This window comes from Henckelia pumila, chromosome 2, assembly GCF_033568475.1.
Source record: "Henckelia pumila isolate YLH828 chromosome 2, ASM3356847v2, whole genome shotgun sequence".
NCBI lineage: Eukaryota > Viridiplantae > Streptophyta > Magnoliopsida > Lamiales > Gesneriaceae > Henckelia > Henckelia pumila.
Window position 1 is genome coordinate 75,724,471 of NC_133121.1, and position 8,884 is coordinate 75,733,354.

An 8,884-nucleotide genomic window follows, 5' to 3' on the forward strand; every position below is an offset into this window, starting at 1 on the left:
ACATATAGGAGTCGATACTTTGTTGTCAAGGATTCACCACATACTTGCGAGTGTGGATATCCTATGCGATCTGAGGAGATATTAGTGTGACAAATCTCTGGCAGTACATGATGTGCTTTAAAAAATGGTTTCCTAGTAGCACATGCGATGTCACTATTTGATCTTCAAGATGCATTGCATAGTTATCGAATTTCGAACGAATCTCGATGTACCAATGGTTGTTGATTCGATCGGGATATATGGATGAAGGGACCGTACTGTACGCTAACTAAAACCTACTGGTTCTTGCAGGCACTATCAGTGATACCTAGGGAATCATGGGGCGATGTTGCTAGACGCTCTTACCATGATTCGTTGGGCAAGTCGGAAATCGTTGTTCCGAGTCACAAAGAGTTGTGAGCCCACGGCTAGCTGTATCCCTGAACCATTGAGGGTCACACAAGTAATGGATTACTAAACCCCGTTGAGATAGTTAAATTTAAAGAGTTAAATTTAATGAAAGAGAAGTTGGACTTCTTAACTAAAGGGAGTGGAATTTCCTAAAATGACATATGGATGAGCATTTTTGGAAATCACTGAATTCGGATTCAGAAAAATTATCTTGACTTTAAAAGATGCAGAAATGGTTTCTGTGCACATTGGTAAAATCAGTTTATCAATCGGAGTCATGATGAATTTTTTATATTAATTTCTATAATAACAGGCTTGGCTTGTAGGGCTTAAGTTATGGATTATGGGCCCTAAGGAGTTAGAGATTATAACTTAATCTAGTCTAAAACTTATCTATAAATATAGGTATAGTGTTCGAAAATTAGAGACATTCCATTCTTGCAATTTTCGAATTACACACAAATATTTTCAAGGGGTTTTTCGAAAATCCTCTACTCCCTTTTGAGAAAATTCGGTCTGTGATTTTTCTGAAAAATCACTTTCTGAATTGACAAATCAAATCTGTTTATTCTTTACGATAAACATCTGGTTGATTTCTAGTGCAATCAATCAGAGGGTTTGTGTTTTCTATTCGTAGACCTAATTTCGGAGATTGATCGAGCAAGTCATCGGTTCCCGAGATTTACAACAAGAGCAGATTAAATTCTGTTGGAGTCCATAATCAAGCCTTAGCTTGAAGAGGTAAAAATATTTAATTGTGAATTTATATTTTTACTTGCAAGATTTTAATCGTTAAGATTTGATACCCACGATATGGAATCGTTCCATATCGAAAAATAAAATTTTTAAACTTTCGCTGCTCCGGGTATCACATCCGTGTGATCAGAGAACGCATGTTCCAACAGTGGTATCAGAGACAGGTCGTAAACTTTGATCAAACGATTAAAATTAATCGATTGTACAAAATTTTTAGCCTCGGTTTTTGAAACAAAACGAAAAATTTTTAAAAATTAAATTTGAAAGGAAACAAGGCAATCGGGCAGGGAGCGTCGCTGCCCGGGGCAGCGCACGTCGCTGCCCAAGGCAGCGATTTGATCGCTGCCCACCTCCACGTGGGCAGCCCTGTCCCACGTGGAGGCGGGGCTGCCCGGGAATGTCCCGGGCAGTCCGAAAATTTTAAAATTTGATTTTTTGGAATTTTTAAAATTTTTGAAATTTTAGTTTTTAATCCGATCGAAAATTGTTTTTGATTGGTCCACGAGGCATCGGATCAAATTGTTTGAGTCCGAAATTTTTAAAATTAATTTTTGGATAAATTTGAATTTTTGGGAAATTTATAAATTTTATCCGTTAAATTAGATTTTATAAAATTAATTATTTTGGTACAATTGATGATAAGATATGATCTTATGAAAGGATAAGATAATATTTGATTTTATCTTTTTAATTATGATGCCATTGTATGTTATCCAATTATTTAATTATTGAATTAATTATTGGATAAAAGGATGATCGATTTTCATGATCAATATTATAGGTGTATGTTAGGTTGTTTACATTTGGTTTTATTGTTGTTGTTGAAACATCCTAAAACTCCTACTGAATTTTTTTTTTAAACAAAATTCTCTGATAATAAAATAATGAATATAAATATATATATGCCCATACATATATATATCATACATAAAAATAACTTTACTTAATTTAAAATACATAAACACAATAAATACAATAAAAGTACACACATTCAATTAAATACTTAAAATTAATTACTAAATAATCATATATAAATATTCCATAATAAAATTCCTAAATTCCATGCATATACTGAAAATCTATAATAATAAAACATATGCGGAAATAAACGTTCTAGTCTCAACGTAAAATTCATCTTAGAGCAATGGTCACGGGTTCTAGCTGCTGGATACTCATACGCCCTCGCCGCCAGTCGGGAACACATTATCCTTATTGACATTTTGCACACCTGCACCATTTAAATCTAGTGAGCCTAGAGGCTCAGCACGTTCTATCCTTATATAACAAAATGAAACCACACATAAGCACACATCATATAAAATACGTGAATATAAATATACGTGCATGATCTTAAAATTATATACATATAAACATGAAATAAAATAATTATACTGATTTATCATAATGCTAAACATGTATCATCATACTTAATAAATCTCATAAAATAACTTATCATGATTTCTTAGTTCTCAATAGGTCGTATCCATGTCGGTGGCATCATACTAAGCGATTGATCAACTATAAACCAACGTACGCGGCGGTGGGGTTTCCACCTCTGTGCTGCCACTTCACCAGCCCTCTCAGCTGGATCCATAAGCTCATCATACTTATACATCATTAGGAAGGTCACCGGGCCCAAGTATCCCGGCCTCCAACCACATCACTTTCCACCTTCACTTCAACTTCCATAAAAAAATATATTTTTCTTAACATACATTTAAAGTTATCATAAAAATTCTTACATGATGCATGAACTAAAAAAAAATCTTATTTATTTTTTTATTTCATGAAAATTCGCCCGTAAATATATATTTTATTTATTTTCTTAAAAATCATAAAAATGCATGCATGAATTAAATATATATTTACGGACCTTTTAATTTTTCAAGGACTTGTTTGAGCTGCTGACCACTTAACTTAAACCCATAAATTCCTAGACTGACACAATAAGTAATTAGCCCAACATGAACTGACCCATTAATTCTCATGGACCCCCAAATCCATGTAAAACTAATAAGCTCACTAAAACATTAATTAAATCCATTAAATTACTTAGAATTAATCAAATAAATTATTAACTAGTTCATTAACCTATAAATTAGACCGTTAAATTACTAAACCCGACACATCTTGGCCCAATAATTCTCATGGATCACATGGCCCATGACAAGTTAGTGGACTCACTTCATTAATTAATTAAGCCCATAATTAAAATTAAACTTGTTTAATTAATTAATTAACTCGAGCCCAAATTCATTTATTATTAACTTAATCTCTTATTTAATTTAAAATAAAAATACCCGAGTCCAACTAATATAACCCAAACTCGAACCAAATTAACTTGACCCATTATATTTTAGACCCGACCCGGACCCAAAAAACCAAGCCCGGCCCACCAAAACACAAGACACAACCCTAGCCTTCCTCTCCCAAAGCCCAACTCACGGCAGCCCTGAGTGGCTTCAGAAAAACTGAACGTGCCGCCTGCTTAGGCCACCTTTGGCCGTGAAACCACTGCCCATACTTATATAACATCCAGGAGGTTCTAACGCAACAAATTTGACTTAAAATCGAGCTCTGAAGAAGGAGAACGAACCAAAACAACAGAACCCCTCTGCTGATGTACGCGCAGAATGCAACTCGACACTCAGGCCGTTTGGCCGCCCAGCTCCGGCCACCACCTACCGGAGCACCACCTGGAATACCTTTCCCAAGGTCTGGCGGTTCTAACCCCACCAGAACTAGACCCTAACTCACCCTATGGACCAAGAACGAGCCATTTTTCTGAAACTGCTCAACCTGCGCCAAATCTGTCTTCTATAGTGCACCCAGCTTAAACCAGCGATTAAGACACATGAACCACCATACAATCACGACCCTAAGGACCCTAACTCAGCCCTCAACCAATATGGTCAGCCCCTCAAACAACCTTAGATCAGAATATATGAAGAAACATGGGTTATGCACCTAAAAACATGAACCATGCATGATCATGTGAAGAATTTCATTCAAAACCACAAATGCATACATAATCTGATCATTCATGTTTAAAAAGAACTGTGTAATATGATTTAAATGGTGTTCAAGAATGGATTCGAGACGTGCCTTGATAATTATTTAGACGAAACGACATAAACGACGCGTATCGGGCTCGCCGGGACGAACAAATCTTCTAAATAATCCAAAAACCTTCAAAGATCGGCTATGAGGCTGGGAAAACTCTGATGGAACGTGAAAATGGTGGAGAAGAGGGTGATGGAGGCGGCTAAGAGGTGAGGCGTGGGTTTGGGAGGGATTTAGGGTATAATATTTAGGATAATCTAGGTTAAATAATTAATAGATAATTAGGATAATTAAATACTCTAATTTTAAAATTTAAAATACATTCTAATTTGATAAAACTAAGTAAATCCCGAAATTATTATTAATGAGATTTTTAAAGCTTAATAAAAGTCATTAAAATAACTTATTTTTGGTAAAAATTAGCACATAAATAAATATATATCTAAATACCATAATTTTCTTCAAATTATATCTTAAAATAATATTTTAAGGCTCCTAAAAATCTCATAAAATATTTTGGCTGAAAACAAACATCTCGTCCGTCCACGGTCCCGTCTACGCGATCATAAAATAAATTTTCTCAAATAAATTCATAAATCACATCATACCGATTTAAATGCCGAAACAATATTTAAAACATGTCAATAAATCACATAATTCACATAATAACTCATAAAACAATTTAACACATTTTCACTTTATTTTAAAATTATTAAAATCCTCTAATTATGCATGCGGATTTACGTGACGAATTTTCGGGCGTTACAATTCTCTCCCCCTTAAATGGAATTTTGTCCTCGAAATTTGATTTAACTTAGTCGTCTAATAACATATGACTAAAAATTTTCCATAACTAATTTTCAAACTTAAATCCCAAAAACATATCTTAATTTGCAAATCTAAAATTCAATTTATATATAAAAAATTCTAACTTGTCAAACTTAAATATGCAATTCATAACTTAATCTACAAATCTAAATGTCAAACTTACATCTCATAAATTATCAAAATTAGTTTTCTAAACGTATATCATTCTAGTCATCTTCGTGTGTAATACGTCTCAAAAGCATACTGTAATTTTCGTAAATTATCCACGTAACCGCATTGCAAAACTAAGTGTTTTTAACTTTAAGACTGTCATAAATTTAAATTCTCCTTTCATAAATCGTTAAAACATAAGTCATGTGTTCCATGCATAAAACATAATTTAAATCATTTAAAACTTACAGACTGGCAGTGCGGCTTCTGAGCTCCGAGCAGCAAGCTAGTAACCCTCCAAGGACCATGGCTCTGATACCAATTGAAACATCCTAAAACTCCTACTGATTTTTTTTTAAACAAAACTCTCTGATAATAAAATAATGAATATAAATATATATATGCCTATACATATATATATCATACATAAAAATAACTTTACTTAATTTAAAATACATAAACACAATAAATACAATAAAAGTACACACATTCAATTAAATACTTAAAATTAATTACTAAATAATCATTTATAAATATTCCATAATAAAATTCCTAAATTCCATGCATATACTGAAAATCTATAATAATAAAACATATGCGGAAATAAACGTTCTAGTCTCAACATAAAATTCATCTTAGAGCAATGGTCACGGGTTCTAGCTGCCTGGATACTCATACGCCCTCGCCGCCAGTCGGAAACACATTATCCTTATTGACATTTTGCTCACCTGCACCATTTAAATCTAGTGAGCCTAGAGGCTCAGCACGTTCTATCCTTATATAACAAAATGAAACCACACACAAGCACACATCATATAAAATACGTGAATATAAATATACGTGCATGATCTTAAAATTATATACATATAAACATGAAATAAAATAATTATACTGATTTATCATAATGCTAAACATGTATCATCATACTTAATAAATCTCATAAAATAACTTATCATGATTTCTTAGTTCTCAATAGGTCGTATCCATGTCGGTGGCATCATACTAAGCGATTGATTAATCTATAAACCAACGTACGCGGCGGTGGGGTTTCCACCTCTGTGCTGCCACTTCACCAGCCCTCTCAGTTGGATCCATAAGCTCATCATACTTATACATCATTAGGAAGGTCACCGGGCCCAAGTATCCCGACCTCCAACCACATCACTTTCCACCTTCACTTCAACTTCCATAAAAAAATATATTTTTCTTAACATACATTTAAAATTATCATAAAAATTCTTACATGATGCATGAACTAAAAAAAAAATCTCATTTATTTCTTTATTTCATGAAAATTCGCCCGTAAATATATATTTTATTTATTTTCTTAAAAATCATACTTATATATCTAATAAAAATGCATGCATGAATTAAATATATATTTACGGACCTTTTAATTTTCCAAGGACTTGTTTGAGCTGCTGACCACTTAACTTAAACCCATAAATTCCTAGACTGACACAATAAGTAATTAGCCCAACATGAACTGACCCATTAATTCTCATGGACCCCCAAATCCATGTAAAACTAATAAGCTCACTAAAACATTAATTAAATCCATTAAATTACTTATAATTAATCAAATAAATTATTAACTAGTTCATTAACCTATAAATTAGACCGTTAAATTACTAAACCCGACACATCTTGGTCCAATAATTCTCATGGATCACACGGCCCATGACAAGTTAGTGGGCTCACTTCATTAATTAATTAAGCCCATAATTAAAATTAAACTTGTTTAATTAATTAATTAACTTGAGCCCAAATTCATTTATTATTAACTTAATTTCTTATTTAATTTAAAATAAAAATACCCGAGTCCAACTAATATAACCCAAACCCGGACCAAACTAACTTGACCCATTATATTTTAGACCCGACCCGGACCCAAAAAACCAAGCCCGGCCCACCAAAACAAAAGACACAACCCTAGCCTTCCTCTCCCAAAGCCCAACTCACGGCAGCCCTGAGTGGCTTCAGAAAAACTGAACGTGCCGCCTGCTCAGGCCACCTTTGGCCGTGAAACCACTGCCCATACTTATATAACATCCAGGCGGTTCTAACGCAACAAATTTGACTTAAAATCGAGCTCTGAAGAAGGAGAACGAACCAAAACAACAGAACCCCTCTGCTGATGTACGCGCAGAATGCAACTCGACACTCAGGCCGTTTGGCCGCCCAGCTCCAGCCACCACCTGCCGGAGCACCACCTGGAATACCTTTCTCAAGGTCTGGCGGTTCTAACCCCACCAGAACTAGACCCTAACTCACCCTATGGACCAAGAACGAGCCATTTTTCTGAAACTACTCAAACTGCGTCAAATCTGTCTTCTATAGTGCACCCAGCCTAAACCAGCGATTAAGCCACATGAACCACCATACAATCACGACCCTAAGGACCCTAACTCAGCCCTCAACCAATGTGGTCAGCCCCTCAAACAGCCTTAGATCAGAATATATAAAGAAACATGGGTTATGCACCTAAAAACATGAACCATGCATGATCATGTGAAGAATTTCATTCAAAACCACAAACTCATACATAATCTGATCATTCATGTTTAAAAAGAACTGTGTAATATGATTTAAATGGTGTTCAAGAATGGATTCGAGACGTGCCTTGATAATTATTTAGACGAAACGACGTAAACGACGCGTATCGGGCTCGCCGGGACGAACGGATCTTCTAAATAATCCAAAAACCTTCAAAGATCGGCTATGAGGCTGGGAAAACTCTGATGGAACGTAAAAATGGTGGAGAAGAGGGTGATGGAGGCGGCTAAGAGGTGAGGCATGGGTTTGGGAGGGATTTAGGTTATAATATTAAGGATAATCTAGGTTAAATAATTAATAGATAATTAGGATAATTAAATACTCTAATTTTAAAATTTAAAATACATTCTAATTTGATAAAACTAAGTAAATTCCGAAATTATTATTAATGAGATTTTTAAAGCTTAATAAAAGTCATTAAAATAACTTATTTTTGGTAAAAACTAGCACATAAATAAATATATATCTAAATACCATAATTTTCTTCAAATTATACCTTAAAATAATATTTTAAGGCTCCTAAAAATCTCATAAAATATTTTGGGTGAAAAAAAACATCTCGTCCGTCCACGGTCCCGCCTACGCGATCATAAAATAAATTTTCTCAAATAAATTCATAAATCACATCATACTGATTTAAATGCCGAAACAATATTTAAAACATGTCAATAAATCACATAATTCACATAATAACTCATAAAACAATTTAACACATTTTCACTTTATTTTAAAATTATTAAAATCCTCTAATTATGCATGCGGATTTACGTGACGAATTTTCGGGTGTTACAGTTGTAATAAAAAATGGGCCTGGTTTATGGCCCGTTCCCACCCTTAAATATGTATCCCCTACTTGTCATCGAAATTTATTGTAAATTTATTAGACTTAATGAGAGATAAAGATTTGAAGATAAAGGTGGGCCCAGCAGACAATAAAGACCGAAGAATTGTAAATTGGAAGCTCAATGTAATAGGATTGCATTGCATACTTGCATATCACCTAGGATTGGACTTAGACTCGTGATTGGCAACCACGGGTCGATTAGTGATTGAGATCGATCATCCTTTAAATAATATATGATATTATTGTTGTATGCATGTTTAGACTAAATGTATGAATCCCGCAAGCATACAAATAATG